Below are 26,397 nucleotides of genomic sequence, written 5' to 3'. Positions count from 1 at the left end.
CTTAAAATTCAAACCCAAGCCACCTCAAATCCACCTATTTCCGGTTTTAATGCTGGCAGGACAAGGTGCGGGCAACCAATTTGCTCTCAGGAAGCGGGGAAGTCATTGAAACCTTTTAAAGTGGCTGCCTGCCTCTAAATTAATGGGGTTTTTATTTCTAACTGCTGTTTGCCGGATTTCCCAGGCCTCGGGAAACCTGGCGGTTAACAGGAGATGAGAAGGATTGGATCCATTAGATCCCCGGATTTCCCCGCATGCTGTCTCTACTCCCCCCAGCTCCATGATGTCTCCGCTCCCCCCCATCTCTACACCTTCCCACAATCTCTCCCCGCCCCCCCACCACCATTAAAACTATCTGTAGCTTTTCCCGCCAGGCAGGAAGGCAGGCAGCCAGCTTACTGAACAGGCTAGCTGTCAGGCCAGAAACCTGTCAAAAGAAATTCAAGCATGCCCTGGAGTTAAAACCCCAGGGCGTTTGAGTACAATAACACTTCCTTCCCACCCCCACTCTGGGATCATACCTTGGTAAATCTTGGGGCCATTGTTTGTGATAATAAAGATCAATGATAATGCTAAAATTCAGCTAGATTATGGAGTTATGTGCAACCCATGCCGTCCCTAATGGTACACAACTGCTTTGGGGAATGCATAGTTCTGAAGGAATAAAGCCAATCAAAATAGCGCAATAAGCAAATGTAGACTAACTGTGCCATACAGGAAGTTACACACAATCTTCAATTTGAAATAGTCGGTAAATATTTCACAGTGAGTGCAGAAACATATTACAATAAAAACATTGGAATAGGCCATGCATTGAGCGAGCCAAGCTGCACAGGAGGCCTACTGCTGCCTCACCACCCTGATCAGGATTTCCCTCTGCCCTTGCCTGCTGGGAATGGCAATGGCTGCTACTTTCCCGTCTGCTGCATGCAAATGACAGCACGGCAGGAGTGGGTGAAAGATTTCTCGCTCATTTCCTGCAATGTTCCGCCAAGTTATTGTTTTGGGTGCGCGGTTCCTTTAACGGGCTGCGCGGCCCCATTTAAGGTTTGCGTGAAACCAAACATTTGCAAAGCTGGTCCCGGGCTGCAAGGGAATGGGAAGCCAGCTGCAAGGCCATGCGGCTGCACAGCTTTGAGGGAATGTTTCCCGTTTGTCCCAATTAATGCCACTTACCGGACTGCCATGGAGTAAGTGTCCATAGAAACGGCACTAAAGGCCTTTTGTAGCGACTTCTTTATACTCGATTGCAGGTCCCACTGTAGCCCATTATTTACAGAATGAGCTTGTACAGCAGCTGCACTCCCCCTCCCACCTCCCCCCCCAACACTCGCTCCCGCGCGGTACCTACAATATAAAAGCCGGTTAGCGGCCGGTGCGGGACCTTGCAGATGACCGCGCGGCCGCACGACAACATTGCTCCCCGATAGCATTTTCCATAATTCTCCACCACAATTCCATCCTGTTTTGTGCAGGATTTCAGAGGAGAACCCCGACCTAAATCTCACCCCTTCAGCACTTAATTGCAAACAGCAATTTTCCGTACTTCAGTTTTTTTTTCCTCTTGCAAATTTCCCCATCCACTTAGAGCAGCGTAGTTAGACATGGTGCACTGATTTCGTGGTGGAGAAAATGCGGCGAAAACTTACCAGGATAATTTGACCGCTCCTGGGTCTCTGTGGTCCCGTGGCGTGGCGTGGCGCTGCAAAACCTGCGGGGGTGGGGGGGGGGCGGAGCTCGGGTCACACTTGCTCAGTGCAGCCGACAGGGCTTGGGCCCAGCATGTCTTCAAGTGCCGGCAGGGGGACGCATGTCTGTTTGTGCGTGCGCACATGCGCAATGCGCGTTGAAGTGTGCGCGCGCACTGGGCCAGGAACCTTGGCAATTGACCATATAAAGGGAGAGCATCCTCAGTGCATCAGCAGCATTGGCAGTGGGCCATATTGGAAGATAAGGTGTTAATATTCATTTTTGGGTGGCTGAGGGAGTGGAAAGGAGTGCTGCATTGGTGCATGCAAGGTGAGAACTGTGTTTTTTTAACATTACCTGAGTGTGAAACCGATACACCAATGACGCAAGAGCATGCAACAAGAACGAAGAACTTCTTGCATGAGGAAGTGGAGAAACTAGTCACTGTCATTGAGGACAGATGGCAGGAGCTGGATATCAGTAAGAGTGGTCCCACAAAAGTTCCACCCAAAGAAATGAGGAGACGCTGGAACCTAGTTGCAGAAGAATTCTCCGCAGGGGTGAATACCGCAAGAACTGGAAGCCAGTGTAAAAAGAAGTGGCAGGACATTGGCCAAGTAGTGAGTGTAAGTATTATCTTGAGCTTTAAATGGAATTGCAATTGCTACTATGATCATCTGTATATGTCCCATCCATCAGAAGCTCACCATGTGGCAAAAATTATATTTTCAGCTTTGCAAAAGAAATTAGCCGACAACAAAAGGGAGAGAACTAGAAGGAGGAGGTCCGCCAAATCTGCACCAACTCTCACCCCTGGAGCAGAGGGTTGCTGCCTTGCTGAGTCGCACCGGCAGAAAAAGAATCAGCTCTGCACAAGCTGGACCCACACGCGAGGGTGAGGGTGAGTCATTAAAATGCATCGTCGCCCTTCAAATCAACCGCTGACTGGCCTGCTACATGTGAGACTACTCATTCTACCCATCCTGCCCCCTCCTGTGCTGCTAACCATTTGACTGATCTGTTGCATTTTGCAGAAGCAGAAGACAATCCTGAACATCCTGAAGATCAACAAGAAGATCCAGATGCGTGTGCTCCAGACCAAGGCAGGTGGGGGGAGGAGGGATCCATGGATCTGTGTTCACGGGAGAATGCTGATCATGATATGGATCAGTCCATGGTACAGGGCATCACTTTTCCAGATACCTCCATGAGCTCTGCCACGACATTCCTTGGTTTCACACCTTCCGAGGTTGCGGGTCCCAGTGGCGGTGGTGGAATGCAGGTCGGAACACCCAGGGCCCCACCGTCCCAGCCTGCGCCTCACACTGGAGGTGTGTCGCTATGCAGACCCATGGTGAGGGGAAGGAGAAGCCGACCAATCTCTCCTGAGATGCAGCCTTCATCAGATGTACATCAGGTTATGTCATTGGGTGAGGAGACCAATACCCTTACCCAATCACTCGTGGCCACCATCAGTGGGGTGCGTCATGGGGTAGCGACACTGTCGGGAGAAATATCAGTACTGAGACAGGAACTGAGGGCAGGCATGTCAGAGGGAGTGCAGACGATGGCAGGGGCCATGAGGGAGCTAGCTGCTGCAATAAGGGCACACAGGCCTGACAATCAAATGCCACTCCCACTGCAATCCCCACACCAGCCTCTGTTGAGATCCAAGCCGGGCCCCCAGCCCCCCCCCCACCACCATCACTGCCCCTATGAGGAAGTGCACATTCCCCGATATGTGGGTGAGAGATGGGTGCAGCCTTTCTTTGCTGTTGTTCTAGTTGTTGTGGAAGTGTATTGTAAACTTTCCAATAAAAGATTTTTTGCATTTAAACTGAATCATGTTCCATTATCACCACACAGCATTTAGAAACAACTGTAAATAAAAACATCCCTCACCCCTACAGTCGTGATTGCCTGACGTCCCTAGCCCTGGTGGGAGGGCTAGCCGGTGCATTCAGCAGTTGGCAAGGCAGGACTGCTCTATTTTCAGTAGCTGATTTATCTTTCATTTATTTTTGATGATGTCGTGAAGATGTTGTGTTGAAGTTGTTTTGATGTTGTACTGATGCTGTGAAGGTGTTTAGTTCTTTAGAATCCTCTAACTCACCTTCCCCCCGCCTATCTCTGGCTACCTATACTGATTTCGTAAATGTGGGTAAGGTTTTTCTGTGTCTACAAAAATGGCCACATACATTGGCCTAAGTTAGTTTGGAGTAACTTTTAGCTGGCCAAATTTGCTTCTATGGCCAAAACAGGCATAAGCGGCTGGTCACTCCCCCTTTTGGAGAAAAAAAACAAAACTAAAAAAAAAACGAATGAACTGACTTACACTGGAGCAAGTTAAATGGGGAAATTTGCGATTTTTAAGTTACTCCAAAAAAAGCTACTTGCTCAAAAAAAAGCAGGGCAACTCCTGGGGGAATTTGAGCCCATAATTACTCATTTTGGGGTCTATATTCAAGCCAAAAGCAATCTATCCTGGAAATGTTAGATATTTTGGGGGAGAAATTCACTATTGCCCCATTTGGGATGATATCTTTTAAAAGATTGAGCCAGGAGCTAATGATTTCAAACTTCTAAAATATTCGGCAATCGTGCTCCAGCAGTGCTGCACACTGGGCCGTGCAGTGCTGCCACATTCAAAGGCTCCTTCCCTTCCTTGAAGGGAAGGGCCATTGCTGCAGGCTCTGCAAAATAAAAGCAACTTACCAGGACCACTGCAGCAGCCGCAAACTTGTGCAATCAGCCAGGCATTTAAGCAGAGCGCTGGGCTGATTGGTCACGGGCAGGAACCCGCAAAAAAAAGCTGGAAGAAAAAAGGTACATTGTTTTTTACTTACCTTGGCCACCTTGCCTTTAAGCATCGCCCCCGAAGTGGCCGGCCGCCCGATACACTCCTCCTCCAGCTATCGGTGTTTTCACCCAGTGCTGCTGCAGGGAGCGGAAGGCAATTTCTAGTCCAGGGCGCTATTGGGGCGATGCGCATCACGATGATCTCCAGACGTAGGACATCAGGGCACAACACCGTAGCGTCACCGTAAAAGTTCCGTCAAATATGGTGGGAGTTGATGTCATCGCTTTGCTCATTAGGAGGCGCAAGGCACCTAATTTCGGCACCTTTAAATCTTAAAAGGAAAATCGTGCAAGGTGTAAATGGGCTACCGATTTGTTGTCAGACACTTTTCGCCCAATGGTAAAAGTTAAAATTAGCTCCTGTTTCTTTCAAAGCCAAGAGCTATTGCGGAGTTTTCAGATACCATTTCTGATGAAAATAGTCAGAGTTCAATTTTCCTTCTTCTTGAATTCAGAATTACTCCCTCAAGGGAATCTTATACGGTACTAATAAGGACTCAAATTTAGAAATATTATATGGGAGCCAGGATTTCTCAGCTGGGAGCTCCCTATAGGAGCTGGTAGTAGGGGCAACATTCAAAGTGACTACACAAAGTAAATATATTGTTATACAATGTTTTTAAAAGATTGCTTTGAGGCACTGCATTAATCTAGCTCTGCAAGATAATGTTGCAAGAATTACATTATTTCTGATTTAAATACACATCAATTACATCAATGCAGCTTAAGAGAAAGAGAAGAATGTCAAAGTACGTTCTTTTGTAATTAAAAAGAAAACCACAATGTTGATGAAATATTTTAGCAAAACATTAACCAAGGTTTCTTTCAGATTCTGAGCGGCATGCTGTGCACTTTCAACGGTGAAAATCTTTTCTAATTTCGGACCGATGAGACTTTCACTAAGCGCTCTTTAGCTTCACATTCGATACAAGTTAATTTTCAAGGAAAGCAGAGTTACTGAACAGATTTTAGAAACCGATTTGAAACAGGATTATGAGAAACTGCAAATCACGCCAACCTAGAAAACTAACAAAATACTTGAAAAGGATAAATTTGCATGGCTATTGGAAAAGAGCAGGAAAGTGGGTCTAATTGAATAGCCCTTTCAAAGAGCCTGCACAGGCACAATGGGCCGAATGGCCCCCTTGTGTGTGGATTGATTCTAAAAGTTGACCAACAGCCTCAAAAAAGCTGACACAGCCCCCAATAAGCTGGGAACTCAAAAACAGGCCTGAATACAAGCCTGAGACACATGAAGACAAGCAATCAGACTGAAAGTGAAGTGGGATACAGGCCTGTTATATATTAAGTTTAATCAATTTAACTTTTAAAATAACTTTGGAAGTGACCTTCCCAATGCCTGCCCCCAACCAAGCCTCAGGCCACCTATCATCAATGGCGCTACTCAGCGCCGAGCTTGCGGCCAACATCTTGCCATAGACAATTAGGCTCATACAGCTGTGCCTGATCTCCAGTTGTCTTGGACCCCCTTGCCACTGGACCAAGACCTTGCTCGGCTAAACCCGTGTGGTTGCCGGTGTGCAGCGGCCACCCCATGTTAGAAGAACTCACGCACAGGCATCTTCCACTTCGTCAGTATGAAGTTCGGGACTTGGAATGTCAGGACTCTCATGGACAATTCCAACAGCAACAGGCCGGAACACGGCACCGCCATAGTTGCCCGGGAACTCAGACGTTTTGACATTGACATCGCCGCCCTAAGCGAGACCCGGCGGGCAGGGGAAGGCCAGTTGAAGTAACATGGTGGAGGTTATACCTTTTTCTGGAAAGGAAAACCAGAAGAAAAACGCCGCCTTCATGGAGTCGGCTTTGCCGTCAAGAATAAGCTGGTCGACCGCCTCAAAGACTCCCCCTGTAGGGTTAACGAATGCCTCATGACTCTTCATCTCACCCTATCCCGGAACCAATGCACCACAGTCATCAGTGCGTACGCCCCTACACTCGATGCAACGGATGAGGCTAAAGAGGGTTTTTACTCCAACCTCGAAACATCCTTGTCCCGCGTCCCCATGGGTGACAAATTGATCCTCCTAGGTGACTTTAATGCCAGGGTCGGCAAAGGCACAGCCCACTGGGGAGGCGTGATTTTTCAGAGAGGGGGTAGAGAAAGCCAACTCCAGTGGTACCCTACTCCTGACAAAATGTCTTGAACATGAACTCCTCATCACCAACACCCTGTTCCGCCAGAGGGACAAATACAAGGCATTGTGGCAACACCCTCGCTCTAAACACTCGCACCTGCTTGACATTGTCATCGTCCGAGCCAGGGATCGCAAGGATGTGTGCATCACCCATGCCAAGACAGGAACTGACGACTGCTGGACGGACCACCGCCTAATCCGATCCATCATCAACATTAACATAGCCCAAAGCAGAAGGAACAGCAGAAGCAAAGCTGCAAAAAAGTTAATGCCGGGGTACTTAGAGACCCAGCTAAGAGAGCCCTATACAGCCTGCACCTCACAGTTAATCTGGTGTGCCTTGATGACCCTGAGATGCTGAATGCCCACAGCTCTTGGTCTGCCCTCCAGGCTTCTATAACCAGTGCCTGTGACGAGACACTTGGTCACTCAACCAGAAAACATCAAGACTGGTTTGATGAAAATGATCAGGAGATCGAAGAACTAATACATCGCAAGCACAAAACATTTCTGAGCCTCAAGCAACAACCCAAATTGGTAGCTGCAAAACAACATTACAGACAGCTAAAGGCTCAGGTCCAACAAAAAACCTGGGACCTAAAGAACAGGTGGTGAATGGAGAAAGCACAGGAGATACAACAACTGGCCGACAGCCACGATATGCGAGAATTCTTCACTGCAGTCAAACTCCCAAGGCCCCACCCCATTGCTGGCCAAGAACAGGGAAACACTCATCAAGGACACCGAGGCTCTCAGGGCCCACTGGAAGGAGCACTTTGAAGATCTCCTCAATCGAGACTCTGCCTTTGACTCGAGTGTTCTCAACTCAATCCCGCAGCATGCGACCCGCCACCAACTCAGTGAAACTCCAATGTTGCATGAGGTAGGCAAAGGCGTAAAATAGCTCAAGAATAACAAGGCTACGGGTACGGTGGAATCCCTGCTAAGGCGCTAAAGTATGGCAGATAGCCGCTGTTGGCACGGGTACATGACCTCATCTCTCTCATCTGGAGGGAGGAGAACATGCCGGGAGATCTCAGAAATGCAGTGATTGTGACCATTTTTTAAAAAGGGGACATGTCCGACTCCAGCAACTACAGGGGAATCTCACTGCTATCAGCCACTGGGAAAGTTATCGCTAGAGTTTTCCTCAACCGTCTTCTCCCTGTGGCCAAGGAGCTCCTCCCGGAATCACAGTGCAGATTTCGTCCCCTACGGGGCACAACGGACTTGATCTTTGCTGCGCGAAAGCTGCAGGAAAAAGGCAGGGACCCTTATACATGGCCTTTTTCGATCTTACAAAGGCCTTTGACACTGTGAACCGTGAGGGTCTATGGATCATCCTCCTCCATTTCGGATGCCCCTAAAAGTTTGTCAGCATCCTTTGTCTGCTTCACGATGACAAGCAGGCCATGATCCTTACCAACGGATCCATTACAGACCCAATTCATGTCCGGATCGGGGTCAAACAGGGCTGCGTCATCGCTCCAACCCTCTTCTCAATCTTCCTCGCCGCCATGCTCCACCTCACACTCAACAAGCTCCTCGCTGGAGTGGAACTAAACTACAGAACCAGTGGGAAGCTGTTTAACCTATGCCGCCTCCAAGCCAGATCCAAGATCACCCCAACCTCTGTCGTTGAGCTGCAGTACGTGGACGACGCCTGCGCCTGCACACATTCTGAGACTGAACTCCAGGATATAGTCAATGTATTCACTGAGGCATATGAAAGCATGGGCCGAGGTGGAGAAAGTGCATCGGGGAGGGCGTTGAGCTCTTTGAATCTCAACGCAAAGAGCGTGAAGAGGTCAAGCACAGGCAGTGGAAGGAGTGCGCGGCAAACCAGCCCCACCCACCCCTTCCCTCGACGAATGTCTGTCCCACCATTAACAGGGTCTGTGGCTTTCATATTGTTCAGTCATCAAAGAACTTACTTTGGGAGTGGAACCAAGTCTTCCTCGATTCCGAGATGTCATGTATCTTACATTATTATATATAATTGTATCCTAACATGCTATACATGACTGTAATAAGATATGACCTGTAACCACCAGCATACCTTACCACCAGGGGTGCACTTGCAAGAGACAGATATATAAGGACAGGTCTCGGGCAAGTGCAGCATTCCAGAGCTGTGAAATAAAGGTGCAGGTCCAGAGTGACCTTGAATTCACTACATGCCTCGTGTGACTCTGTACTGAGGGGACAGGACTTTACAGTGGTGACGAGTTACGGGATTACAGAATCCACAGAATGGCGAACAACGGATCAGATGAAAAGTACAGTTGGGAGGACTTTATAGAAAGGCTCCAGCAAAGCTTTGTAACCAAAGACCGGTTAGGCGACGATAAGGCAGACAAGAGAAGAGCACATCTCTTGACCAGCTGTGGCTCGAAAATATACGCTTTAATGAAGGATCTGTTGGCACCCGAGAAACCAGCAAGCAAGTCGTTTGAAGAATTGAGCACACTGGTAAGAGACCACCTGAAGCCAGCGAGCAGCCTACACATGGCCAAACACAGGTTCTACAACTACAGACGCTGTATGGGCCAGAGCATATCCGACTTCATGGCGGAACTTTGGAGGTTGGCTAGTTTATGTGAGTTCTCCGATGAACTGAGGAGAGAAATGCTGAGAGACTTTTTCATTGAAGGAATAGGCCACGCAGGCATATTCTGAAAGCTCATAGAGACCAAGAACCTGACCTTAGAGGCAGCAGCACTGGTTGCACAGACATTCTTGGTAGGGGAAGAAGAAACGAGGTTGATTTACAATGCAGGTACAACAACTAAAGAAATATCGGAACAAGGAGTTCACAGCATTAGACAAGCTGCTACCCCCACACACAGACAAAACCGGGAGAACAGGCTCTCGACAGCAGGCAGTGGCACCAGAAGCCATCAAGGGCCACAGGAATGGCCGTTCACACCTCATCAACCCACAATGCGAGCAATCAACTACAAACTGAGAGAAGCTCAAGAGAGATCAGCCAGACGCAGCTCATTCTTTGAGAACAATAGAAGCAGTCTGTGCTGGAGGTGTGGGGATGGGCACTCGTCAAGGGGATGTCGATTTTAGCAGGCTGTTTGCAGGAACTGTGAATATACAGGGCATTTGGCCCGCATGTGCAAAAAAACAGCAGCTCGGCTGGTATACTGATCGGATGGGTCGGAAATCGGACCAGAAGACGGTGGGGACAGTACCCGGGACACCGATGCACAGCGGGTCAACACGATCAATGGCCGCTGCTCCTACAACAGGATGCCTCCGAGAATGATGAGGGTCCTACTCAATGGGATACCTGTCAACATGGAGCTGGATACGGGAGCGAGTCAATTTCTCATGGGCGCTCAACAATTTGAACAACTGTGGCCACATAAAAGAGACAGACCAAAACTCACAAGGGTCGACACCAAACTAAGGACCTGTACCAAAGAAATCGTACCAGTCCTTGGCAGCGCCATGCTCTCCGTCACACACAAAGAGACAGTGAACCGACTTCCCTTGTGGATTGTCCCCGGAGACCCCCCAGCACAGCTGGGGAGAAGCTGGCTGGCAAAACTAAACTGGAAATGGGATGATGTCCATGCCATGTCATTAGAGGAATGGACTTCCTGCTCAACAGTTATAAAGCGATTTGAACATCTCTTTCAGCGAGCTGTGGGCACTTTCAAAGGGGCCAAAGTCAAAATCTACACCACACAGGATGCTAGACCGGTCCATCACAAGGCCAGAGTGGTACCATATGTGATGAGGGAAAAGATTGAACATGAACTAGACAGGCTTCTGCGGGAAAGCATTATATCACCTGTGAAATTTAGCGACTGGGCAAGTCCCATTGTCCCAGTCATGAAGCCTGATGGATCCGTATGAATCTGTGGGGACTACAAATCTACCATAAACAGAGTCTCCCTACAGGACCAGTACCCGCTGCCCAGAGCGGAGGACTTATTTGCCACATTGGCTGGAGGTAAACTTTTCTCAAAACTAGACCTCACATCTGCATACATGACGCAAGAATTGACCGAAGAATCCAAGCTACTCACCACCATCAACACACATCGAGGCCTTTTCATGTACAATCGATGCCCATTCGGCATCAGGTTGGCAGCTGCAATATTCCAGCACAATATGGAGAGTCTGCTCAAGTCCATCCCGGGGACGGTTGTATTTCAAGACAATATACTTATCACGGGCAGGGACACCGACTCCCATCTCCGTAATTTGGAGGAAGTACTAAAGCGGTTAGATCGGGTAGGCCTACGAGTCAAGAAATCCAAGTACCTGTTTCTCGCACCTGAGGTTGAATTTTTGGGCAGAAGGATTGCCGCTGATGGAATCCGCCCAACAGAGTCCAAAACAGAAGCAATTCGCCTGGCACCCAGGCCCTGGAATGTCTCAGAACTGCGCGCCTTTCTCGGGCTACTCAATTACTTTGGGAACTTTATGCAAAACTTAAGCACGCTGCTGGAGCCTCTCCACATGCTACTCAGAAAGGGGTGTGATTGGTTTTGGAGGGACACACAGGAACGCGCCTTCAATAAGGCATGTAACCTTCTGTGTTCCAACAGTGTTTTGACTTTCTTTGATCCAGGTAAAAAGCTAGTTCTCACATGCGATGCGTCAGCGTATGGGGTCGGATGCGTTTTACAACATGTCAATAGTGCGGGCAAATTACAACCCATAGCTTATGCCTCCAGGTCACTTTCGTGGGCGGAGCGCGGGTACGGAATGGTAGAGAAGGAGGCGCTCGCGTTGTGTATGGTGTCAAAAAGATGCACCAATACCTTTTCGGGGCCAAGTTCGCGTTAGAAACCGACCACAAGCCCCTCACGTCCTGCCTATCCGAGAGCAAGGCAATAAACGCCAATGCCTCGGCGCGAATTCAACGGTGGGCACTCATGCTGGCGTCCTACGACTATACCATAAGGCACAGACCAGGCACAGACAACTGTGCTGATGCGCTCAGCAGGCTACCCCTGGCGACCACGGAAGGGTCTGACGAACCGGACTGTGAGATAGTCATGGCAATCAATGCCTTTAAGTCCACAGGTTCGCCCATGACGGCTCGCCAAATCAGAACCTGGACAGCCAGTGACCCACGTTATCTTTAGTAAAAAGATGTGTCCTAACCGGTGACTGGGCAGAGGCTCGCGATGCCTGCCCCGAGGAATTAAAACCCTTTCACAGGCACATGCATGAGCTTTCACTACAAGCAGACTGCCTGATGTGGGGCAGCCGAGTAGTCATGCCTCTGCGAGGCAGAGAGGCATTTGTCTGGGAGCTCCACCGCGAGCACCCGGGGATAGTTCTCATGAAGGCCATGGCCAGATCCCACGTCTGGTGGCCTGGTATTGACGTGGACTTGGAGCTCTGCATCCGAAGGTGCACCATTTGTGCCCAACTCAGCAATGCCCCCAGAGAGGCTCTCCTGAGTCCCTGACCCTGGCTTACCAAACCGTGGTCGCGGGTGCACATAGACTATGTGGGCCCATTCATAGGCAAAATGATCCTCATAGTTGTAAATGCATTTTCAAAGTGGATCGAATGCACCATTTTAAACTCGAGCACAACCTCCACCGCTGTGGAGAGCCTTGCAACCATGTTTGCAACGCATGGAATCCCTGACATATTGGTCAGTGACAATGGTCCGTGCTTCACCAGCGCAGAATTCCAAGATTTTATAATTGATCACGGCATAAATCACGTCAAAACGGCACCGTTCAAGCTGACCTCCAACGACTAGGTGGAGAGAGCAGTGCAAATCATTAAACAAGGCATGCTTAAAATCCAAGGTCCCACGCTGCAAGGTCGCCTGTCGCGATTGCTGCTGGCATACAGATCTCGTCCGCATTCATTGACTGGGATCCCCCCCGCGCAACTGTTGATGAAAAGAACTTTAAAAACAAGGCTCTCGTTAATCCTCCCAGACATGCACAAAATCGTTGAGGCAAAGCGCTGTAAGCTGACTGAGTACCATGACAGAAATTCGAGGGGGAGATGGAATGAGATAGGGGACAAAGTGTTTGTACTAAACTATGGCACGGGTCCCAAATGGCTTGCAGGGACAGTAACAGGCAAGGAAGGAAACAGGCTACTGGTAGTACAAATGGACAATGGTAAAACCTGCCGGAGACATGTAGACCAAGTCAAAAGCAGATTTACCAACAACACTGCAGAACCAGAGGCAGACTACAATGTGGAACTCACACCACACCTGGTGGACAGACAGAGGGAACAACCTGAGGAAAGGGCAATCCCAGCAGACAGCCCAGGCGAGTCAACAACAATCACACCAATCGAAACAGACAGCCCAGGCGAGTCAACAACAATCACACCAATCGAAACAGACAACCCAGGCGAGATACCAGCAACCACACCCAAAGAAAAACAGAACCAAGGCAAACAACTGAACCACAACTCAGACGCTCCACGCGAGAGCGTAGACCACCTGAGAGACTGAACCTATAAAGACATTAAGACCTTGGGGGAGGTTGATGTCATGTATCTTACATTATTATGTATAACTGTATCCTAACATGCTATACATGACTATAATAAGATATGACCTGTAACCACCAGCATAACTTACCACCAGGGGTGCACTTGCAAGAGACAAGTACATAAGGACAGGTCTCAGGCAAGTGCAGCATTCCAGAGCTGTGAAATAAAGGTGCAGGTCCAGAGTGACCTTGACTTCACTACATGCCTCGTGTGAATCTGTACTGAGGGGACAGGACTTTACACGAGGGACTGCCTATGATGATGATGATGATGAGGGCTATTCTGCTCTCCCAGCAGAGAGCTGCACTCACAGGGAGTGAGAACTGGTCACAGATCTGGGGCTACAATGTTGCAGCCCAAGCAATAACCCACTGTCCCTTCAAGCACAGCTTCTCTGTTGGGACCGCAGAATAGCCCCTTATATCCTATCGCTTTTATTGATCAGAGCATTACGATCCGTTCTGGGTACTGCGCCACAGGAAGAATATATTGGCCTTGGAGGGGGTACAGTGCAGATTTACCAAAATGATACCAGGGCTTAAAGGGAAATGATATGGATAGGTTGCATAAACTTGGGTTATATTCCCTTGAGCTAAGAAGGTTGAGGGGTGATCTAATTGAGGTGTTGAAAATGATAAAAAGAATTTGACAGAGTAGGTACAGAGGAACTATTTTCCCTGGTGAGAGAATCCCGTACATGGGGGCACAATCTTAAAATTACAGCTAGGCCATTCAGGAATGAAATCGGGAAACACTTTTTCACACAAAGGGCAGTAGAAATGTGGAGATCTCTCCCCCGCCAAAGGTTGTGGAGGCTGGGTCAATTGAAATTTTCAAGACTGACATTGATTGGTTTTTATTAGGTAAGGGTAGCAAGGGATATCAATCAAAGGTGAATAAATGAGCAGTTGAGATATAGATCGGCCACAATCTAATTGAATGGCAGAACAGGCTTGAGGGGCTGAATGGCTTACCATTGTTCCTATGAAAAATAAATTGAGTGCAGTTTCAAATTTTGAAATTTTTGAAGTGGTATGTGAGTGCTGAGGACATAAGGACCGGCACAGGCTCGACAAGCCGAATGGCCGCCTTCTGTGCTGTAACCATTCTATGATTCCAGGACTCAAAATGTTTTAGATCATTCTGTCACACTTCTGCGAGAAGTTGCATAGGAGTGAGGTGGGCAGTTCGGGAAATACCTCGATCCCCAGCCATCACTACAAGTTTCTATAGTGCATACTTATTTTTATAGATACCAAATAGTGACAGAGTTCAGTGAGAGACTTCAGAAATGCACCCCACCAAGCCAGTTAGTGGCCACAGCCAGCAACAACATTGTGACATCTGACAGCAAAATTAATGGAAAATGGTGACTTGAAATTTACCATTGTAAATATTAACACAGAAATATGAGGAACAGGAAGGAGGTTTTATGGACCAGAGAAGTACATCCTGAACAAGCTTTTTAATACATTGGTTGACACCCCTTTTAAAATTGTGCATAAAGGAATGTGAACAGGGTGGATAAAGGGGAACCAGTGGATGTGGTGTATTTGGACTTCCAGAAGGCATTTGACAAGGTGCCACATTAAAGGTTACTGCACAAGTTAAAATTTCATGGAGTTGAGGGTAATATATTAGCATGGATAGTGGATTGGCAAACGAACAGAGAACAGAGAGTCGGATAAATGGTTCATTTTCTAGTTGGCAACCAGTAACTAGTGGGGTGCCGCAGGGATCAGTGCTGGGACCCCAACTATTTACAATCTATATTAACGACTACAAAGAAGGGACTGAGTGTAACGTATCCAAGTTTGCTGACGATACAAAGATGGGAGGAAAAACATTGTGTGAGGAGGACACAAAAATCTGCAAAGGAACATAGACAGGCTAAGTGAGTGGGCAAAAATTTTGGCAGATGGAGTATAATGTTGGAAAGCGTGAGGTCATGCACTTTGGCAGAAGAAAATCTAAGAGCAATTTATTATTTAAATAGAGAAAAATGTCAAAGTGCTGCAGTACAATGGGGCCTGGAGGTACTTGTGCATGAAACACAAAAGGATAGTATGCAGGTACAGCAAGTTATCAGGAAGGCCAATGGTATCTTGGCCTTGATTGCAAAGGGATGGAGTATAAAAGCAGGGAAATCTTGCTCCAGCTGGAATACTGCGTGCAGTTTTGGTTTCCATATACAAAAGTATATATTTGCTTTGGAGGCAATTGGAGGCAATTCAGAGAAGGTTCACTAGGTTGATTCAGGAGATGAGGGGGTTGATTTATGAGGAAAGGTTGAGTAGGTTGGGCCTATACTCATTGGAATTTAGAAGAATGAGGGGTGATCTTATCGAAACGTATAAGATTATGAGGGGGTTTGACAAGGTGGATGCAGAGAGGATGTTTCCACTGATGGGGGACTAGAACTAGAGGGCATGATCTTAGAATAAGGGGCCACCAGGGGGAGGGCAGCAGCAGCCAAGTTCATGGCACCGTGGCTGGCTCTGCTGCACAGGAGGGCAGGAAAAAGAGTGGGAGAGCGATAGTGATAGGAGATTGTAAGGGGAATAGATAGGCGTTTCTGAGGCCGCAACTGAGACTCCAGGATGGTATGTTGCCTCCCTGGTGCAAGGGTCAAGGATGTCTCGGAGCGGGTGCAGGACATTCTGAAAAAGGAGGGTGAACAGCCAGTTGTCGTGGTGCACATTGGTACCAACGATATAGGTAAAAAAAGGGATGAGGTCCTATGAGAAGAATTTAAGGAGCTAGGAGCTAAATTAAAAAGTAGGACCTCAAAAGTAGTAATCTCGGGATTGCTACCAGTGCCACGTGCTAGTCAGAGTAGGAATGGCAGGATAGCTCAGATGAATACGTGGCTTGAGCAGTGGTGCAGCAGGGAGGGATTCAAATTCCTGGGGCATTGGAACCGGTTCTGGGGGAGGTGGGACAAGTACAAACCGAACGGTCTACACCTGGGCAGGAGCGGAACCAATGCCCGAGGGGGAGTGTTTGCTTGTGCTGTTGGGAAGGAGTTAAACTAATATGGCAGGGGGATGGGAACCAGTGGAGGGAGACAGAGGGAAACAAAATGGAGACAGAAGCAAAAGACAGAAAGGAGATGAGTAAAAGTGGGGGGCAGAGAAACCCAAGGCAAAAAACAAAAAGGGCCACTGTACAGCAAAATTCTAAAGGGTCAAAGAGTAATAAAAAGGCAAGCATGAAAGCTCGGTGCCTCAATGCGAGGAGTATTCGGAACCCTGGAGAGGGCTCTGAGCTAGTTAGAGTAGGTGAGAGCTCAGATGAACAGGACCCCAAGAAAGAATGCAAAAGGCAGGAGGCAACAGAGCAGAGTAGCACTGGGGTAAGTGTAAACCACAAGGTGATAGGAAGGGACAATATGTATGAAAATAAAGGGGCTGCAGGAGGGGTGAAAACTAAAAATCATGGTTTAAAAACTAGTATTAAAACACTCTACCTAAATGCATGCAGCATTCGAAATAAAGTAAATGAGTTGACGGCACAAATCATTACAAATGGGTATGATTTGGTGGCCATTACAGAAACGTGTTTGCAGGGTGGCCAAGACTGGGAATTAAACATACAAGGGTATCTTACAATTCGGAAAGGTAGACAAAAAGGGAAAGGAGGTGGGATAGCTCTGTTAATAAAGGATGATATCAGGGCAGTTGTGAGAGATTATATTGGCTCTAATGAACAAAATGTTGAATCATTGTGGGTGGAAATTAGAGATAGTAAGGGGAAAAAGTCACTGGTGGGCGTAGTTTATAGGCCCCCAAATAATAACTTCACGGTGGGGCGGAGAATAATCGAGGGAATAATGGAGGCATGTGAAAAAGGAATGGCAGTAATCATGGGGGATTTTAACTTACATATCGATTGGTCAAATCAAATCGCACGGGGGTAGCCTTGAGGAGGAATTCATAGAATGCATACGGGATTGTTTCTTACAACAGTATGTTACAGAACCGACAAGGGAACAAGCTATCTTAGATCTGGTCCTGTATAATGAGACAGGAATAATAAACGATCTCCTAGTAAAAGATTCTCTCGGAATGAGTGATCACAGTATGGTTGAATTTATAATACAGATTGAGGGTGAGGAAGTAGTGTCTCAAATGAGCGTACTATGCTTAAACAAAGGGGACTACAGTGGTATGAGAGCAGAGTTGGCTAAAGTAGACTGGAAACACAGACTAAACAGTGGCACAATTGAGGAACAGTGGAGGACTTTTAAGGAGCTCTTTCATAGTGCTCAACAAAAATATATTCCAGTGAAAAAGGGCGGTAAGAGAAGGGATAACCAGCCGTGGATAACCAAGGAAATAAAGGAGAGTATCAAATTAAAAACCAATGCGTATAAGGTGGCCAAGGTTAGTGGGAAACTAGAAGATTGGGAAAATTTTAAACGACAGCAAAGAATGACTAAGAAAACAATAAAGAAAGGAAAGATAGATTACAAAAGTAAACTTGCGCAAAACATAAAAACAGATAGTAAAAGCTTTTACCAATATATAAAACGGAAAAGAGTGACTAAAGTAAATGTTGGTCGCTTAGAAGATGAGAAGGGGGATTTAATAATGGGAAATGTGGAAATGGCTGAGACCTTAAACAATTATTTTGCTTCGGTCTTCACAGTGGAAGACACAAAAACCATGCCAAAAATTGCTGGTCACGGGAATGTGGGAAGGGAGGACCTTGAGATAATCACTATCACTAGGGGGGTAGTGCTGGACAGGCTAATGGGACTCAAGGTAGACAAGTCCCCTGGTCCTGATGAAATGCATCCCAGGGTATTAAAAGAGATGGCGGAAGTTATAGCAGATGCATTCGTTATAATCTACCAAAATTCTCTGGACACTGGGGAGGTACCAGCGGATTGGAAAGCAACTTATGTAACGCCTCTGTTTAAAAAATGGGGCAGACAAAAGGCAGGTAGCTATAGGCCGGTTAGTTTAACATCTGTAGAGGGGAAAATGCTTGAGGCTATCATTAAGGAAGAAATAGCGGGACATCTAGATAGGAATAATGCAATCAAGTAGACGCAACATGGATTCATGAAGGGGAAATCATATTTAACTAATTTACTGAAATTCTTTGAGGATATAATGAGCATGGTGGATAGAGGTGTACCGATGGATATGGTGTATTTAGATTTCCAAAAGGCATTCGATAAGGTGCCACATAAAAGGTTACTGCAGAAGATAAAGGTACGCGGAGTCAGAGGAAATGTATTAGTATGGATAGAGAATTGGGTGGCTAACAGAAAGCTGAGAGTCGGGATAAATGGGTCCTTTTCGGGTGAGAAATCGGTCGTTAGTGGTGTGCCACAGAGATCGGTGCTGGGACTACAACTGTTTACAATATGCATAGATGACCTGGAGGAGGGGACAGAGTGTAATGTAACATAATTTGCAGATGGCACAAAGATTAGTGGGAAAGCGGCTTGTGTAGAGGACACAGAGAGGCTGCAAAGAGATTTAGATAGGTTAAGCGAATGGGCTAAGGTTTGGCAGATGGAATACAATATCGGAAAGTGTGAGTTCATCCACCTTGGAAAAAAAAAACAGTAAAAGGGAATATTATTTGAATGGGGAGAAATTACAACATGCCTCGGTGCAGAGGGGGTCCTTGTGCATGAAACTCTTTTTGGAGTTTACCTGCAAAACATAAACATTAAAACCATGCCACCCGCCTGGGTGACACAGCAGACATTTTCAAGGCCCCTTTTTTTCCTTTTTTTTTTGGTGCGCTAAAATCAAATTTTTTCCAGTGCCCCCTATAAAAGGGGAGGGGGACACTAAAAGCACCGGCAATTAAAACAAATTAAACTTTAAAACGTAAAATCAAATTAAAATTTGGTTGCCGGGCGTGATGATGCACTCCAGTCCCTCCGGTGCCCACCTCTCGCGGAAGGCCGCGAGCGTACCGGTGGACACCGCGTGCTCCATCTCCAAGGACACCCTGGACCGGATGTAAGAGCGGAAGAGAGGCAGGCAGTCAGGTTGAACGACCCCCTCGACCGCCCGCTGCCTGGACCGGCTGATGGCACCCTTGGCCGTGCCCAGGAGCAGTCCTACGAAGAGGCCTTCGGACCTACCCGCTCCCCTCCGCACAGGGTGCCCAAAGATCAGGAGAGTGGGACTGAAGTGCAGCCAGAATTTCAGGAGCAGCCCCTTCAAATAATGGAACAGGGGCTGCAACCTCGTGCACTCAATAAAAACATGGAACACGGACTCCTCCAGACCGCAGAAATTGCAGGCTGCCTGGGAGTCCGTGAACCGGCTTAAAAAATTTGTTGCACGGCACTGCTCCGTGCACCACCCTCCAGGCCAAGTCCCCGATGAATAGTGGGAGGACCCCTGCGTAGAGTGCCCTCCATCGGGGACCCCCGCCTCCTCCGGACGGCAAGATGGTACGCCATGGCGTGTCCGGACCTCCGGCGAGGATGGCAAAGTTGAGGGTGTGCAGGAGCAGCCCGTACAGGAAACCCCTCCGCGCGGAACTGAAAGGCACGGAGGGGATTTCCCCGAGGCGGCTCAAGTTGTGAGGCGCCGGCTCCTTGTGCATGAATCCCAAAAAGTTAGTTTGCAGGTGCAGCAGGTAATCAGGAAGGCGAATGGAATGTTGGCCTTCATTGCGAGAGGGATGGAGTACAAAAGCAGGGCGTTCCTGCTGCAACTGTATAGGGTATTGGTGAGGACGCACCTGGAGTACTGCGTGCAGTTTTGGTCACCTTACTTAAGGAAGGATATACTAGCTTTGAAGGGGGTACAGAGACGATTCACTAGGCTGATTCCGGAGATGAGGGGGTTACCTTATGATGATAGATTGAGTAGACTGGGTCTTTACTCGTTGGAGTTCAGAAGGATGAGGGGTGATCTTATAGAAACATTTAAAATAATGAAAGGGATAGACAAGATAGAGGCAGAGAGGTTGTTTCCACTGGTCGGGGAGGCTAGAACTAGGGTGCACAGCCTCAAAATACGGGGGAGCCAATTTAAAACCGAGTTGAGAAGGAATTTCTTCTCCCAGAGGGTTGTGAATCTGTGGAATTCTCTGCCCAAGGAAGCAGTTGCGGCTAGCTCATTGAATGTATTCAAGTCACAGATAGATAGATTTTTAACCAATAATTGAATTAAGGGTTATGGGGAGCGGGCGGGTAAGTGGAGCTGAGTCCACGGCCAGATCAGCCATGATCTTGTTGAATGTCGGAGCAGGCTCGAGGGGCTAGATGGCCTACTCCTGTTCCTATTTCTTATGTTATTAAAAACAGAGATGAGGAGAAATTTCTTCTCTCAGAGGGTTGTAAATCTGCGGAGTTCGCTGCCTCAGAGAACTGTGGAAGCTGGGACATTGAATAAATTTAAGACAGAAATAAGCAGTTTCTTAAACGATAAGGGGATAAGAGGTTATGGGGAGCGGGCGGGGAAGTGGAGCTGAGTCCATGATCAGATCAGCCATGATATTATTGAATGGCAGAGCAGGCTCGAGGGGCCGTATGACCTACTCCTGTTCCTATTTCTTATGTTCTTATGTTAAACCAATGAGTCAAGCATCCATGTGTAATTATCATTAAGAGTAAGATCTGACCTATGACTTCTTTTGAATCTGTCAAAAAGGTTTATTTGCCATACATGAAAAAAAGCATTACATGTTTCAATTGATTGGTTCCAACAGGCGCTACCGCTACCTCTGGATGATCTAATTGGCCTTGAGAACCTCCCATCCTGCCTTCCAACTGATCTGATTGGTTCATATTCACAACCTCCAATCCCAGTGGATTTTTCTCATCAAACGCTGATAAAGATGACGTGTTGAAATGATGACCGTCCACTTAAACAGCTTATAGTTACATAACCCATACTTTGTTTTCCTAAACAGATGCTGATAATTCATTTGTGATGTATTTTGGAAGGAAGAATGAGGAGAGGCAATATAAACTAACTGGTACAATTTTAAAGAGGGTGCGGGAGCAGGGAAACTTGGGGGTGGCAGTGCAAGTTGATAAGGCTATTTTTAAAAAAAGCATACGGGATCCTTGGCTTTATAACTCGAGGCATAGAGTACAAAAGCAAGGAATTTATGTTAAACCTTTGCGAGAGTGTTGTGTCCAATCCTGGTCACCGCACTTCAGGAAGGATGTCATGCCTTGGAGAGGGTGCAGAGGAGATTTACCAGAATGGTACCAGGGAGGAGGGACATCAGTTTGGGGACAGACTGGAGAAGCTGGGATTTTTTTCCTTAGAGAAGAGAAGGTTGATGGGAGATTTAATAGAAGTGTGCAAAATTGTGATTGTTTTGATTGAGTAAGTAAGGAGGGTCAGTAACCAAAGGACACAGATTTAAGGTAATTGGCAAAAGAACCAGAGGGGGGATGAGGAGAATTTTCTTAATGCAGCAAGTTTTGATGATCTGAAATGCACTGTCTGAAAGCGTGGAGGAAGCAGATTCAATAGTCATTTTCGAAAGGGAACTGGATAAGTACTTGAAGGGGGAAAATTTACAGGGCTATGGGGACAAAGCACCGGAGTGAGACTAATTGGATAGCTCTACCAAGGAGCCGGCACAGGCACGGTGGGCTGAATGACCTCATTCTGTGCTGTATGTTTCTAGGATTCTATAATTAACAGAAATAGGAAAGGCTGATATCATATGTAAAGTGGACCCAGTCATTTCCATACAAGAATACTTGGCACACTGGATATAATTTTATCATCGTTAACTATGTATTCCTGTGGCGCCTTGCTGTCAAATCAACTAGACTATTTTGACTTCTCTTATCGGAGGCTGAATTTTATTAAGGGGAAGTGGGGCAGGCTATCACATTTCCTAGCTCAGTCCACATACTATCCTGGATCTGTTACAATACTTACAGAATGCATTAGACTTTGTTTTAAAATAAACTAATTTTCCTTTACCCTTGGGCATTTCATCGGTTTAATGAAAGGCCACCTGCTGACTCTTGTGTTGCTAATGAGACGGAGTATGCCTGCAATAAAACTATAACAAAGAAATAATAACTAAAGCTCAAAATTGCCAATAAAAATACTAGAACCCCTGTGCTTTGAAGACAAATGGCATGGAATTGTAGATATTCATGTTGAATTATACACCTCTCTATACCATTCCCCTCCACTGGCACTCCTCCATTTCACAGAACGACACCTGCGTGATTTCATTCCTGCCTATATGGATGAAACCAGCAGATCTCAATCATCGCTCCTGTCCTCACTAATCTACACTGGCTGCCTATGCCCCAGTGCTTCCTGTTCAAAATCATTGTCCTCATCTTCAAATCTTTCTGCCCCTCCATATCTCTGTTAGCTCCTCCAGCTATTAACCCATCCTGCATCCTTCAGTTCTCCCTTCTGGTCTCCTGTTTATCCCCTTCTCATTTTCCCCATCATTGGTGTCAGAGTGTACAGTCTACCTACTCTCTCTTGAACTCATTCCTTTCCACCTCTCTACTTTTCTGTCCTCCTTTAAAAACCTCCTCAGCGCCCATGTTGTGACCCATCCCTCAGTCTCTTCCACTAATCTCTCTCCCATGGCTTGGTGTCTGTCCCCTTATTAATGCTAGGGGATGTCTTGCGGGTTATGCACACTGTATAAATGCAGATTATTGTTGTTGGCAGTTCTAGGCACCGAAAGCATAGAGAATAATGTTCTGTTATAAAGCAGAATGCGTAAAACTAACTTGTAAAATAATGTCAAACTGAGAATCACATAGAAAGCGGCAATCCCCAGCTAAATGATAAAGATTTAAAAGGGCCAACAGTATTTTATAAACAGGGATATTAATTCAAGAGTAAAGAAGGCATGATAAACTTATACAAAACATTGGTTTGGCCACAGTTAGAGTACTGTGTGCAGTACCCATTATCGAAAACACAGCTCGGGCTAGAATTTCCTAACAACCCGCCACTGCCCGATTGCTGTCCAAAAGACCGCTAAGATTCCCAAGATTATCGCCGGCGAAAACTTACCCCTCCAAAAAAATTTAAAATCTGCCTAGCAAAAAAAAAATGGCCGTTGCACCCTGAATCTCGGCAAAAAAGGTGAATTTTGGGTCGATTGAGCAGTTCTTAAAGAAAATAGGCGATAATTAATAAATTTACTAAAAATTTAGGAAGAGAAAAACACTCAAAATATTTTTTTAAAAAAAATAACATAAAAAATCCTAATAATCAGTACCCTTTTAACTTAAATCACTACAACAGGATTTTAAAATAATGAGTAAAAAACTAATTATTTACTTTTTTCTTGCAGAGCTACTCATCTACCGCCCAGCTCCGCTGATTCTTGTGGGCAGTTTTATTTATACTTATCTACGGGTCACTGCTGAGCCAAATAGCGCACCAGGGCTATCTGTGGACTGTGCACGCCGGCAGTCCGTTCCACAGCGGGACTTCGAAACCGCCGGCATAAGTCAACAAGGCAATTTTTCGCTGACCCGGTTATTGTCCAAAACAGCCAATACCGCCCAGTAACTGGTAGGTGAGCCACTGCAAATTCTAGCCCAATAAAGCCGTAGGAGCATACAATGTTATTTCATCAGGATGATGAAAGCATGGTAAATTGAACTACAGGGAGTTGCTTGAGATTATAAGACTATTCCCACTGGAGCAGTGAAGACTAAGAGGAGATCTAGCAATAGTTTGTAATATTATGAAAGGTTTTGATAGAATAAGGAAAGATTATTTCATCTGGTTGGGGAGTCAATGGTAAGGGGTCTTTCGTTTAAAATTGTCATTAAGAGAGTGTGAAAATAAGTTAGGGCAACTTTATTTATGCAGAGAGCTCTTGGAAGCTTGAATGCTTTGCCAGAGGGAGTAGGTGATGCAGAGACCAATGCATCTTTTATGGGAAAATTGGATAAACATGTGGTGCAGAGGAAGACACTGTTCTAGCACAGAGTAGTGAGATTAGTTTCAGATTGCTCAAGAAAAGAGACAGCACAGATATGATGGGCTCAAGTTTCAGTCTGAGTTGCTCCTATTTTTTTGGAGCAACTAGTTTAGAATGGAACATCTTAGAAATTGCAATTCTCGGCATTTAGTTTGCTCCAGTTCGAGTCAGTTAGAATAGTTTCATTTTAGAACAGATTTCTTTTTCAAAAAGGGGCGTGTCAGGCCACTTATGCCTGTTTTGCAAGTTTAGGCAGCGAAAACTTACTCCAAACTAACTTAGACTGGAGTAAGTGTAGATTTTTGTACGCTCAGAAAAACCTTGCCTACACTTAGAAATCAGTTGTAGGGAACGAAAGATGGGGGGGGGGGCGGCGGGGTGGAGGGAAGTTTACAAACATTAAACACTTCACTTTTACAAATAAAGAGCCAACATCAATAATAAATGATAAATAAATCAATAAATCAACCAAAAAATAAATCAAAAAAATTAAAAAATAAAACATAAAAACATTTAAAAAATCAATCAATAAATAAAACATTATTTCTACTTACCTATTGCAGCACCGGGAGCCCTCCAACAGTGTGCTGGGACGCCCCCCCGCCCTCCGTGTCTCTCTCTGTGTCTCTGTCAGTGTCTCTGTGTTCCTGGCAGCGAGGGGTGGGGGGGGAGAGAGGAGGGGGGTGGAGGGGAGGGGGGGAGGGAGAGCGGAGAGGGGGAGGGAGGGAGGGAGAGGAGGTGGGAGGAAGGGAGAGAGAGGAGGGAAGGAGAGAAAGGAGGGAGAGAGGGAGAGAGAGAGAGAGAGAGAGAGAGAGAGAGAGAGAGAGAGAGAGAGAGGAGGGAGGGAGAAGAGGGAGGGAGGGATAGAGAGAGGAGGGAGGGAAAGAGAGGAGGGAGGGAGAGAGATGACGGAGGGAGAGTGAGAGAGGAGGGAGGGAAAGAGAAGAGGGAGGGAGAGAGAGGATGGAGGGAAAGAGAGGAGGGAGGGAAAGAGAGGAGGGAGAGAGAGGACGGAAGGGAGAGAGAGGAGGGAGGGGGGGAGAGGAGGAGGGGGGAGGGAGTGAGAGGAGGGGGAGAGAGAGGAGGGAGGGAGGGAGAGAGAGGAGGGAGGGAGGGAGGGAAGGAGGGAGAAGGGGAGGGGGAGGGAGAGGCTGCCGCCGTCGACACTTCGGGCGGGGCCCGCCCCCAGTAAGATGCCGGGGGTCCCGCCGCCGACGGGGGGGGGGGGTTGGGGGGGAAGAGAAGAGGGGGGAGAGAAGAGAAGGGGGGGAAGAGAAATGTGGGGGGGAAGGGGGGAGAGAGGGGGGGAAGGCTGAACGGGAGGAAGGGTGGGGGGGAGGCGGCTGAACGGGAGGGAGGTCCGAGTCCCGATCTTCGCCCTGTGAGACGATTCAGCCAGGGCTAGGATCGGGTCCCTCCCACGCAACCTCGGGGGCGAGGAGCTACTACACATGCGCGCACACTCTAGCATGCATGTGCAGAGGTCCCTGCACTGTTTTCAGCACCGGGACCTGGCTCCGCCCCGACCACTTGTGCTGTGCCACGCCGAGCACGAAGACGTCCTGAAAAACTTGCAGAATCACAAGGTAAGTTTTCGGCACCCGATTTCTTCCAGAAAGTCGGTGCACCTTATCGAGATGCGCCGTTTTTCTAGAGGGCGGAAACTTGGGCCCGATGAGCCAAATGGTGATTTTCTGTGCTGCTGTAAATGTCTATGGTTCCATGCTTCACTCTTGTTTCCCTGGAACGCAGCAAACTTAAGGTAACAGGCAAAGTTAAAAAATGTGAAGAAAGCCTGCAAAAAAGGCACAAAATGTAAAATAAACACACAGGGGGAAGCGGAAGGGACTGAAGATGGTGATAGAAATATAGAAAGAAATATAGAAAATTACGGCGGAGAAGGGGGCCATTTCGGCCCATCGTGTCCACGCCGGCCCTCGATCAGCAGACCTGAAGGTTACATATATCATCATCATCATAGGCAGTCCCTCGGAATTGAGGAAGACTTGCTTCCACTCCTAGAATAAGTCCTTAGGTGGCTGAAGAGTCCAATATGAGAGCCACAGTCCCTGCCACAGGTGGGACAGACAGTCGTTGAGGGTAAGGGAGGGTGAGACAGGTTTGCCACGTGCTCCTTCCGCTGCCTGCGCTTGTTTTCTGCATGCACTTGGTGATGAGACTCGAGGGGCTCAGCACCCTCCCGGATGCACTTCCTCTACTTAGGGCGGTCTTTGGCCAGGGACTCCAAACTGTATCAGGG

This window comes from Pristiophorus japonicus, chromosome 5, assembly GCF_044704955.1.
Source record: "Pristiophorus japonicus isolate sPriJap1 chromosome 5, sPriJap1.hap1, whole genome shotgun sequence".
Lineage (NCBI taxonomy): Eukaryota > Metazoa > Chordata > Chondrichthyes > Pristiophoridae > Pristiophorus > Pristiophorus japonicus.
The sequence above is the reverse complement of the archived record's forward strand: the minus strand, read 5'-3'. Positions refer to the sequence as shown.